The following is a 12,201-nucleotide window of genomic DNA, read 5'->3' as shown; positions in this document are numbered from 1 at the left end:
TTTTTCAAAATAAATTTTTAGCATCTCAGAAACCAGACTGCATTGTATAAAAAGTGAGGTCATGATTAATTTAATTAATTGGCGCTATTAGATGTACTTAAAATTACAGTGATTGCGATCTTGGAGCCTGGCGTCAGGCTCTTCGCTGCCTCCGTCTTTGTCTTTTTCGGGGAGTCCTCCATCGGCCTCCAAGCTACCAGACTTGGCTCTTTCTCCCAGGTGAGGCTTTGGAGCTCTGTGTAAGTGGATCCCTTGTGCTCAAGGCCACTTCCTGAGCTAGGTTTTTGGTTTCAGCTATGGCCAACCTCAGACCTCAGGGGGAGCTTTGCCCGAGATCAATCTGGTCTACAGGAGTGGAAGCTGAGTGGGAGTGGAGACCCTCCTGCTTGGCTCCTGGCCTTTCCTTTCAACAGGTCAGGGGCCACTACCCACATCTGGCTACCATCCTTTCACACCTGTTTCCTGGGACCCTTTTTCTTGCGTCCCAGGGGTCCTCATGCTGGAACATGGGTGACAACCACCCTCCCCCGGGGCAGAAGGGATAGGAATGAAATCCCAGCAGAGTGGCCTCCCGTGGGATGAGACTTGGCGGGAGGTTGGTCTTGCCTGGCTATGTGGAGACAGTTCATCTCCTTTAGGGTGCAGGAAGATGGGATCCGTCTGCCCTAGAGCTGCTCTGGTGGGAGCCGCTGATGTGGAAAGTGATTCTGTCAGAGCAGGGCCTCTTCAACCTCCTGACATGAGCCTGCAGCTGCCTCTGGCTGGAGCCTTTAATTTCGTTAATGTGTGACATTCACTCAAGCTGCATGGCTGACGGGCATGCTTGACATTAATACGTGTTCTGAGTGTTCCCCTGAGCTCATAAAAACTCATTATCAGTTCTGAGCCAGTAAATGCAGTGCCTGCTCCTCAGAGGTGCCCCGGGCAGTGGGACCCTGGACATCTGTCTTCGCCAGCCGTCAGACTCCTCCCTTTGTCCTGGGACACTGTGTCTCAGCCCCTGGGAGAGGACCCGAACAGACATCCATCCCCTAAGCAAAACCCTTGCTTCAGGTTTACAACCAAGACAAGAGGCACCTTCTGACTGTATCTGATATAGACATGCTGCCGTGGACACCAAGGCACGATGGTAGCAAGGTTCTCCTGGCCTAAAATGGACATGGCCATGGTATCTGATAAGCAGAGGCCATGGTATCTGATAAGCAGATGATGAAGTCTGGTCCACAAGTACCATGGTACGTTAAGAGCCAAGAGTGTGGGCATTCTCACTCAAAGGGGTGCAATGCCACAGATAAGCGAGGTGTTCATCTTGTGTGTTAAGGCTCCGTTTGTTATCTGTGTGTCACGGAGGTGTGTGCAACATGGTCAGATGGCGGTAGGCGTGGATCACAGTCCACAGGCCGTACCAGTGTTCTACTGAGTATTTCAGATGGATAAGTAGGGATGCCCACTTCTGGGTCAAAAAATGAAAACTCTAGCCAGGTGTGGTGGCTTCTAGCCCTGGAAGGAAGTGGAGGCAGGAGGATCAGGAGTTCAGGGTCAGCCTTGGCTATGTAGTGAGTTGAAGGTCTGTCTGGGCTCGGTGAGATTCTGTCTCCAAAATACAAACAAATAAACAAAAACCCCTCCAAAATGAAAAGTCTTTATGCACACGTGTCTGTGTGAGAGAGCACACTCTTGTGTGCATGCACACACATCATATATGCACATTCATGCATGTATGTGTTTGTGCATAGGTCCACGTGTGCACATATGCATTCATGGTGTGATATGTTCACACACGTGAACATGTGTATCGGTGTGTATGTACCTCAGATTCCTTCAACTGCAGCACTCTTCTGACCCATGATCCATGAGGTCCCCAGGGCTCACACAGCCTGATGGCACTGCACACACAGATAGCCAACTAAAGCCAAGCCATGCCCCCGACCATACCACTCCCCACCAGTTAACGTACTGAGAACCTCTCTCGTGAAGGAGACCTTAAACTCATTCCTGTCCCACTGGGACGTCTCCCGCGTGGAAGCAGTACATTTGTTTGTCACTCTGGGCTCCTCAGAGCTGAGATCTAGTCCCTGTCTTGCCAAAACTTTCTGTTTAGACTTTGAGAAGTTTACTCACCTCCTCTGTGCTCAGGGTCTTCAACCTGAAGTGGGCAGGCTTTCTCACGGTGGCGTCCTGGTCTCTGCCTTAGGTGGCATGAAGTGACAGGGTCTCCTCTGTTCAGTTTGGCTCAGTTCTTGTGGTCAGAGGGTCACAACTGTGACCTTGCTCCCACCTCTCTGCCATGGTGGCTGCAAGCCTTGCTTATTTTATTCAGCTGTGTGTGACAAGGCAGTTCCTGGGGCTGGTCTAAGCCTTGCCTAGCCAATATGCCGCTAGGATGTGGTGAATGTTACCCTTTTGTAACTCCTCCTCCTCAGTGTGATAGGAGAGACGGAGAAGCTGGGCTTCTGAGCCACACTATGGAACTGAGATGTCACCTCCATGCTCTCTCCCCTGGCTGTGTATCTCTTCATGTACAGTACTTGAAATTAGAGATCTGTCCAAAGAGCCTGCATTCATCAGGTGATGGTGGACTTTCCTTCCTCTTCCTTCAGTTGCTCAGAAAGCCATTTCCAGATCAAAGCAAACATGCTCAGGCTGGTGTTCTGGTCTGTTCAGTGTCGGGTGTGTGAGTCCAGGTTGTCTAGGGCTGGAGTGGGGGACAAAAATATGGGGATGAAAACTGGAAAGACAGAGGATGCCATCTGGGAAGCTTGGGCAGCTCTGGCAGTCTCTGTTGGTACAGTGTCAAGGGGAAGGGGATCTTGGGATAAGAGTGTGTGTCTGGACAGAAGTGACCCCAGAAGACACATGCACACCCCCCACTAACCCTTGCTTTCCCTCGTCCTCCTCTAGAGTTTGCCCTGAAGCCCAGCATCAGGAGACTTCAAGGGGACCTCAGTGCCTCCCCAGGAAGAAAGACAACAGCTGAAAGAGGTAGGATTTCATGATGTAGTGATGGTGGCCTTGTTTAATCAAGATGACTGGACTTCTCATCTGTCTCCTGCCCTCCAAAACCACCTTTCTGGGGGAGAGTCTTGGGGCTCATGCCCTAGGGGTACGGGGCAGGGGAGAGCAGCTTTACCCCAGTCTCCATGCCCTGATGTTAATTCAGGGATGGCACAAGCAACTGGGGGTCCATCCAGGAAGTGGGAACTAGCTCTCTGAGGAGGATACAACTCCCATGATTCCTTTCTGGTCACCCTCAGCATCCACCCCAGTCTCAGGACTGTGAGGAGGAAGCAGCTCCCTAGAGTGCTCACCATCCTGAGGGTGACATTTAACATCATAGGACAAACATCCGTCCCCTTGTGCATGACAATACTCAGCATAACAAGACTGAGTTCTGCCTCTGGGACTCCAGGACCCCAGAAATGCTGAGTGGCCTCATGGAAGGTTCCTGAATGAAGAGTTCAGGCCTACTGTCTTCTGGCCGGCTGCAACCACCAGTGCGTATGATCTTGGCACTGTTTCTACCTCCATTTTAAAAGAGTAGAGAAAACCTGGGGTCAGAGAGCCAAAGAGACTTTCTCAAGGTCACATAGCACTGAGTGACAGGGCAGGATTTGAACCCCTGACTAAATGGCACCATGGTTCTGGATCTTTTACTCATTCTGTTACTTGAGATTCCAGGCAAAGCCAAACCTATTAACTAAATTTCTTGTGTGAAATTCTGGTTCCTGAAGAAGCATGAAAGTGCTTGGTGGTTTTTTTTTTTTTTTTTTTTTTTTTTTTTTTTTTCTTTGTCCTGGGGGCTCCATGTTTTTATACTGGACTTTTTGTAAAATACTCATGCGTCTTAGATTTCTGTCCTTGAAACTCTTAAAATAACATCTCCTCACGCTATCCTGGGAGAGACGGGGAAGATTCTAGAAGTACCCCACCCAGTTTCTTGCGTGGGCCCCTCTGTTGCTTTCCCATGCCCAGGGCTGTTGTCCTCAGGGCTTGGTCATTGCACACAGATTTGCTGTGCAGTAGGCTGGTGGTATTTCCTATCTTGATGCCCTGCTGTCTGTGGCTGGCCAGCACTCAGCCACCTTCCTCATTGCCGGCTCAATTCCTCAGCTGTTTTGTGCTAGGCAGCTGGCTGCCTGGGTGTGACTTTGGCTTCAGTCTAAGGCTGGGTGGCTAGCAGAGCTGGGATTGGCTGAGGTTCTAGTGGAGGATGGCCTTTTGGGCACCTGGAGTTCTCCCGCTCTGCAACCTCCAGCAGTGGCCTCAGCCTCGATCCCCACAGACATATACAGAGCCCGGAGCTGCCCCGTTTCCTTTATGAGAGGGCTCAAGCTACTGGGAGAGAGCTTGCTTCCCCAGGACCATCCTTCAGGGCAGCAGGAGTCGTCACTGGGTCACCCTCAGGAGGGAGTCAGGAAGCCTGAAGGTTGAGCCTGGGCCCTCCTCCCAACAGATAAAGGCCAGTCACAGGAAACAACATCAAGTGGCCTCCAAGCAACAAGCAGAGTCCAGGGTCTGCATGGTGCTACCTAGTGCTGGGGCCTGGCTATACCTAGAGAGTGACTGACAGCTCATCTCTGAAAAAGGCAAATAGTGTGTACCTCTTTGGGTCAAGTCACACATGCTTCCCAGGTTATCCCATTCTGCCCTCTCAGCCTCTCAACCACTCTGTAATCTCAGCACTATTATCAGGTGTGGTGAGGGAAGGTGATGGCTAGTAGGAGTCACCTGCTCCATTTGCTTAGAACAATGGCAGCCCTCTTTGGGGTCCTGTGGCCTCTTAGAGGACCTTCCTAAAAATACCCAGGCCTCCTGATGGAAGAGTGGATGTTTATCAACGAACAGTGATGTTACCCAGGAGACACATACCTTTTCCTGTGCCTGGTCTAAAAACGGCTGGGAGAGGGGTCTGGCTTGTGTCAGTGAGCACTCAGTTCTGATGTACTGGGGCGTGAGGCCATCCGGGGTGGGAGCTGCTTTCCCCAGCTTCTACTCCATTCTGACATGTCACCCCCGGTCACCCTTCAGCAGGTAACCGTTGGTTGTACCAACACTCAAAAGCCAGCTTCCTTAGTTTCCTATGAGTGGGGCCACTGGAGTGACAGAGAAGTTGGTGACCCGCTCCAGGACTCATGTCTACCAAGAGGTTAGGGAAGAATTCAGCACAGGCCTCCCGCCCCTGAAACCATTTGCTGAACATCCAAAGGGCACATCTTCCATGCATAGTGACGCCCTTCCCTAATTCTCTACCCAGCTTTGTACAATGTGCGTGGGACGGGACAAAAGAAGTTCCCAGTCAGTCACCTTTCATCTCAGCAGCACTCAGAAAGAGTGAGGCAAGAAGATCAAGAGGGATCAGACTTGGCTACACAATGAGACCTTGGATATGGAGATATGGAGGGAGAGGGAGAGAGGAGAGAGAGAGAGAGAGAGAGAGAGAGAGAGAGAGAGAGAGAGAGAGAGAGAGAGAGAGAGAGAGAGAGAGAGACAGCCAGCCCTCTATGAAGTCTTCAGAGATCTGCCCACAAGAAGCAGATGGCAGGAGGGGAGTGGGTGGTGGAGGGAGACCCCACCGCCCCAGCAGAGGATGCTCTCAGCTCCATTTTGTCTGTTTTGTTTGGTTGCTGTTGTTCGTGCCTTCTTTGATGTCCTGTCCAAGAATCCATTACCAAATACAAGGTCTCGAAGGGCCGCCTCTGTTTTCTTGCAGGAGTTTGTAATTCTAGCCTTAGCCTCAGAGTGCTGACTCCTTAGGGAGGACTGACTTTCTGTGGTGTTAGGTAGGGAACAGCAGCTGTCCCAGCTTCGTCAGGCACCATCCTTTCCCCCTGATTTGTCCGTTAGTCTTGCTGAAAATGAGTCAATCGCGGACATGTGAGTTTATTTTTTCGTCAGTCTTTCAGGTGTGGGTTCGTTTCTTGACTTTGAGCTCCATTCCACTGGTCAGGTATCTGCCCCTAGATTTTGGTGGCTGTACCTTTGGGTGTCATTCTGAGGCTCACTGCTGTGCTTCAAAGCTCCCCAGGGAACTCCAGTGTTCAATCAAGGTTGAGCATGCCTGGGCTTTCCAAGCAGGTGAGATGGGGGCATCTGAGAGGCTGCTGGAAAGATGGAGAAGAGAAGGCATGGGTGGGGAGACTGTGATGGAGCTGCGAGTCTGAGACTGGAAGGCGGATAGAGCAAGAGCCCCACCCTCTAGAAGACCTTGGAGATGGTTGGTGACCTTGATCAACTTGCTTGATGTTGTGACTTGGATGTTGAGACAGCTCTGCCTCCCTGTGTGACCTTGGCCAAGGCACTCAACTTCTCTGAGCTCTGGCTCTGGCTCTAAAAGGTGGACCAAAATTCTATTTCTTCTCACGCAAAGGGTTGGGAAGGGGCCTGATGGCTCAGCCATGCACAGAGTTGGAGTAGCTCAATGGTGGATGAACAGATTGGATCTCTACCTTGGGGTCTTACTTCATCCTCAGGGATTCACACAGCTGTGGGGGGCTGGCTCTAATGGGTCACGACATCTCCTTGGGCTGAGCAGGAACCTCTATGCTCTGTCTACCGGGCCTGGATCTGCTTTCTGGGGCTGCAGAGAAGAAGTGTGGCTTTTCTTCACACGCCAGGCCCAGCCCTGCTCATCTGTTGGTTGAGGGGCCCAGCTACCTTGACCTCCCTCTGGGATGCAAAGGTAGGCACTGTCTTGACTTCCTGAGTACCCTCCTCTGGGCAGACTCGGCCTGCATCACTCTCCTCTACAGCCCCCGAGCTCAGCCTGACTCTAGTTAGGTTCTGACCCCACTCAGGAGAAGCCTTATGTCCTTGATGCTAGATGTGATAATGAGGTACAGTAATTCCACTCCCTGATGGGGTTCCAGCTTCTTCTCTGCATGTTTTCAAGCTGCAGACAGGATCCACCATGGCTGGGGACACCACATCAGCCAGTGGTTCATCCGTAGGCATGAGGGCCCAGTGCTTGAGGGGAGAACTCGAGGCCCCTCCTTGCTGGCTATCAGCCTGGGTGATGGTCTCAGTCCATCCTCTAGCCTGTGAAGATGCCCATAGGACTTCAGGGCACTGACTGTGAGGATGGAGCACCAGTGTCCCCAAATGATGATGTCATGTCTGGCTTGCAGTTCCACATGGCCTGTGTTTCTCCCGTTCTGACTCAGTTCTGACTCAGGGCCTCCAGCCAGAACATAACTTCACGAAGCGTCTTCCAGCCACATCTCTCCTATAGCTGCCTCCTCGCTCTGGGCCTGAGATGTGTATTAGGGACAGAGTCTCAACACCCAGGTCTCCTTCTCACTCACCCAGTGCCTTCCAGAACTTTCTAGCTTAGGCTGGTCCTATGTATCTGTAACTCACAACAGCCCCTACCATTTCTGCCCCCTTTGAAGGCTTCCAGCCCAGATCTGCGCCTTCTTCCCTTTATAAGTTCAGGGTTTTTTTTTTTGTTTTGTTTTGTTTTTTTTTGTTTTGTTTTGTTTTGTTTTGTTTTAAATTTATTTTGTGTGTGTTAGTGTTTTGCCTGCATGCATGTGCCCCGTGTATGCCTAATGCCTGTGGAGGTCAGGAAAGGGCATCAGGTCCCCTGGTTGTGGGCCACCATGCTGATGCTGGAAACGAAGTCCTTATCCTCTGAAAGACAACAGGTGCTCTAACCACTGAGCAATTTCTCCAACCCCTTATGTTCAGTTTTAAGTCTACACACAAAAAAAAAGGGTTGCTTGGGGGCCACACACTTCTGGTCCCTACAGGAGGCAAGGCCAAGTGGACCTCTGCCTGGGAGCCTCCAGATCCCTGGCTCAGTTGTCATGGAGCCAGGCAGACAGGCCTGCTTGCTCAGTAGGGTCCCTATTCCAGGACATCTTGGAGAGATAATAATGTCTTCATTTCCCCAGTGAGCAAATTGATTCTCTCTGTCTCGCAGCAGCAGCGAGGAGCAGACATGGTCCTGAGAAGCTGCTACTGTTTAATAATGATGCAAATCTGAGCTGTGAATCACAGCTGGAGAAAGGCTTCAATTGCAGACCGAGTCCAGTGAGGACTGTCTCATGAAGGGCCCTGTCAGCATCAGAGAGGGGAGTGACCGGCCTAAGGTCACACAGCAAGCAGCAGTAGAAATGACCTCGTCTGTAAGTCTTCTGACCTGCTCTGCACCCAGCTGCCTCTTTCCCTCGTGAAAAAGATAAGAACAGAATATTGTGTTAGCCGGCCTGCAAACGAAGGGAGAAGCCTGGCCCAGCTAGTAGTGCAACTGTGTGAGTCTTTGTCACGTGTCACTTGTCCCAAGAGCCACTGATGGCAGGGCGAGGGAGCAACCCATCCCATGTCATGAAGGAAGGACACTGTAGGATCAAGGGTTGAGACTCTCTCTGGAATCTGAAGCTTTTTTCTTTCGTTCATTTTCTTTCTGAGAGGATATTACTTCCCAAAGAACTTTCAGGTTCATAGCAAATTGGAGGGAAGATGGGGAGCGTTCGACTATGCCTCCTACCACCACAGACACAGCTCCCCACCGAGGGCATATCTCATCAAGACTGTGTCACGGTCAATGAATGCACACTCCAAGTCACTGCCACACAGTCTGAAGCCTGTGTGATGGATCACTCACATCTGGTCCGTGGGTTCTGACAAATGAGAACAAACATGGCCATGAAGTGTCCACAGGATAACTTCACCCCCCTAGAGGTGTCTGAGCCCCACCTGGCCATGCCTCCCTTCCCCCAGCCCCAGCACCTGCACATCTTTTCAGGTCTTCCCAGCACTGCCTTTCCCAGGGTGTCTCCTGCTCTCAAATCGTAGTCTAGGCTGATCACTGCGTCCCAAGCACTGCCATCAAATCTGCATCTTCTCAGGACTCGAGAACTCTCTTCTTCCCTCCTTTCCCCCTTCCCTCCCCTCTTCAGAAGACTCACCATGCAGTCCCTGCTGGCTTCCACCTTGCAATTCTCTTGCCTCAGCCTCCTGAGTGCTGGAATTACAGGTGTGATTACGACGCTGGGCAAGGTTATCTAGTTTTTGTTTCTTAATGTTGTCCTCTATAGTTTCACATTTAGGTCTGTGCTCTATTTTGAGTTAATTTTTATAAATGGTTAAAGGCCTTTGTTTAAATGATGCTGATGAATATTTTAATGGTGACGGTAGTGGTAGCAATGACAATGGTGGTGATGATGGTGATGTTGACGATGATGGCAATGATGGCGATGATGGTGATTCTGATGGTTGTGGTGATGGTAATGATCATGGTGGTGATGAGGGTGATGGTTGGTGATGATGATGGTGGTGATGTCAATGATGGTGATGGTTGTGATGATGATTATGAGGATGACAGTATGGTGATGTTGATGGTAATAAGGATGATGGTAGTGACGGTAACGATGGTGGTGATGGTTTTTGTGCAGGGTCTGGTTTCCCCAGCACTACTTATTGGATCTTCTCTTTACTATGTCACCCTTGCTTCTTTGTCAAAGATCAGTTGACAGGATTTATGGGGTCTATGTCCTCACTCAAGCCTGTTCCATTAGCCAGGCTGTGCCTTTGCCAGTTCCACATGGCTGTGCTTACTTTGCAGTACAGTGTGTCCTAACAGCGGCAGTTTCTGTCCCCTGACCTCTGTTCTTTAAGACAGGATTGATTATCCTGGTTAACTAGGAATTTTGTTTGCCCACATGTGTAAACCTTAGAATCAATTGGTTATTATCACAAAATGTCTTGAGGGATTTTGGCCAGATTCCACTGAAATCTGGACCTCTGGTTGGGAATCATTGATAAGTGGGCAGTAGGGAGTCCTACCCATGACCATGGGCTGCCTTCTATGCTTTATTTTTCTTTGATTCTTTTCATCAGAGTTTTACATTTTTCCCGACTGGTCTTGTACTAAAGTATTTCTTTTGTTTGAGTCTTAGTAGAAGTGGTTGTCTGCTCTTAAAGAAAAAGATTTGTTCTCTTTTTATTTATATGAATGCGTGTGGGTATGTGTTCACAAATGATGGTGCCTGTGCAGGCCAGAGGCATTGGATCTTCTGAAGCTGCAACTGTGTGCAGCCTCACATGGGTACTGGGAACCAAACTCAGATCTTCCACAAGAGCAGTATGTGCTCTTAACCACTGAGCCATCTCTCCAGTTCTGTTTTTTTTTTTTAATTTTAAATTTCATATGCTTATTGATCTCTCAAGTGAGAAAGCAGTTGGTTCTGTAGAGCTATACCTAGGTGTGTTAGGAATGGAAACAAGAACCAAGTGTGTGTGTGTGTGTGTGTGTGTGTGTGTGTGTGTGTGTGTGTGTGTGTGTGTTGTAAGGAATGGGCTTCTGCAATGATGGAGGCTGAAAAACACCAAGGCCAGCACTTGGCAAGCTGGAGATCCAGCAGAACCAATGGCACAGGTTTCCATCTGAGGGCAGGAGCGGAAGGAAAAAGGAGAGCCAGTGTCCTGGGTCATGAAGTCAAGCTGGTGAAGTCTTTTCTCACTTGGCGTCTTAGTGCATTTTGTGCTACCACAAGATACTCAAGGCTGGATAATTTAAAAAGAAGGCCCCCTGAACCCTCCCGAGCAGAGGCTGGGTTGCCCAAGACTGAGGTGTCAGATTTAGGTTTAATTATCTAGTGAAGATCGGGTCTCCACGAGGGAACACTGTGCCCTCACACAGTGGAAGGTGGAGAGGAAGGGCCAGTGCTGCTGGAAGCCTCTTTAATAAAGACCTTAATCCTACTGGTTAGGAAGGGTCCTCATGTGCTGTCAGCCCTCATCACCTTCTCACGGGCCCACCTGAGTTTCAGAGGAGGCATACTCTAATCAGGGCACTTAGACCTTTTGCTCTGTCTGGTCTCGAGTGGACTGGACAAGGCCTGCCCACACTGAGGAGGCTGAATGCTTCACCAAGTCTTCCTCCTTCCCCGTCCAGCGTTATCTCATCCACCGACCACCCAGAAAGATGCTGGAGCCCCACATCCCAGTGGACACAAGCAGCTATTACTTCTGCATAGCTCACCCGGGGCAGAGTGTTTAATACCCACCATTCTGCACGAGGTTCTCTTCAGTCACAGGGATGGAATGAGACTGGTTATAACGGAGCACGGAAGAGGGACTCAGATACTCAGGTCTGTGATGATCTTTGTATGTGGGACCCTGGAGGCGACCATTACAACCCACAGAAAAGCGAGATGAGGGTCAGCAGGAAGGCTCAGCCGGTAGGGGCACTTGCCGCCAAGCTTGGTGACCTGAGTTTGATCCCTCAGACCCACGTGGTGGAAGGGAAGAACTGACATCTCAAGTTGTCCTTTGACCCCCACATGTGTGCTGTGATGTGCACAGTCCTGTGAGTACACACACAAACACAAAATAAAGAAAGAAATGCAATTTTTAAATAAGTAGCACAAAGCCACAAGAACCAGTGAACTGATATTTGTTTTGTGAGACAAGGCCTCCTTACGTAGCCCAGACTGGTCTTGAACTCACAACCTTACCGCTTCAGCCTCCTGGGAGCTGGAATTGCAAACATACACCTCCATATCTTGTTGGATTAACACTCCAAAATATTTATTTTTATTTTTATGTGCACAGGCGTTTTCCCTGCATATATGTCTATGCACCACATGCATGCAAAACCCATGGAAGCCAGAAAAGGGTGCTGAGTGCCTGGAACTGGCATTACAGACAGATGTGACTTTCATGTGGGCACTAAGACCTGAACCTAGACAGTGTCCATAGCCACTGTGCCATCTCTCTAGCTCCTGAAGTATCACGTTTTCACTACACTTATGGATATTTTCACACCGAGGAAAATATATTTGAAGAAATTCCTAGAAGTGACGTCCACAAGGTTCAGTAAACGGTCCACACAGGATAGCGGCATCGGCAGCAATCCAGTGTGTGTATAACCTCGTCCTCGATGTCGCTGTTCTACTGTTTATTTGAAAGCTGTCCTTTAGCTGCAGGATAGCCAGCACCATGGGGAGCTCGGACGACTCTGGCCCCTTGCTCTGGAAATGAACACGTCTCTGACTCCACAGCTGTTAGCTCTATTGGAATGAATGGGTGTACTCTACGTCATCACCCACACAAGCACAATATTCTTCAAAGGCTAGAAGGCCAGGGAGTGCTAAAACATACCTGTCCTGGCACCTGGGAGGCTAAGGCAGGAGGATAAAGCAAGCTCTAGCCTAGCCTATGCTACATGGCAAGACCTTCTTTTATATGTTTTAATTT

General features: G+C 49.9%; 1 protein-coding gene across 3 annotated transcripts in view; it reads left to right on the top strand.

The window, feature by feature from the left end:
- The window catches only part of Tspan18 (tetraspanin 18), a 140,538-nt gene that overhangs the window by 20,927 nt on the left and 107,410 nt on the right, over positions 1-12,201 (top strand). For all 3 annotated transcript variants that reach the window (XM_028878990.2, XM_028878992.2, XM_037205030.1), the window contains one exon: positions 2,902-2,982. The gene's annotated coding sequence lies outside the window, so the exon portion shown is untranslated. The remainder of the gene's footprint in view (positions 1-2,901; positions 2,983-12,201) is intronic.

This window comes from Peromyscus leucopus, chromosome 4, assembly GCF_004664715.2.
Source record: "Peromyscus leucopus breed LL Stock chromosome 4, UCI_PerLeu_2.1, whole genome shotgun sequence".
Lineage (NCBI taxonomy): Eukaryota > Metazoa > Chordata > Mammalia > Rodentia > Cricetidae > Peromyscus > Peromyscus leucopus.
The sequence above is the reverse complement of the archived record's forward strand: the minus strand, read 5'-3'. Positions and strand labels throughout refer to the sequence as shown.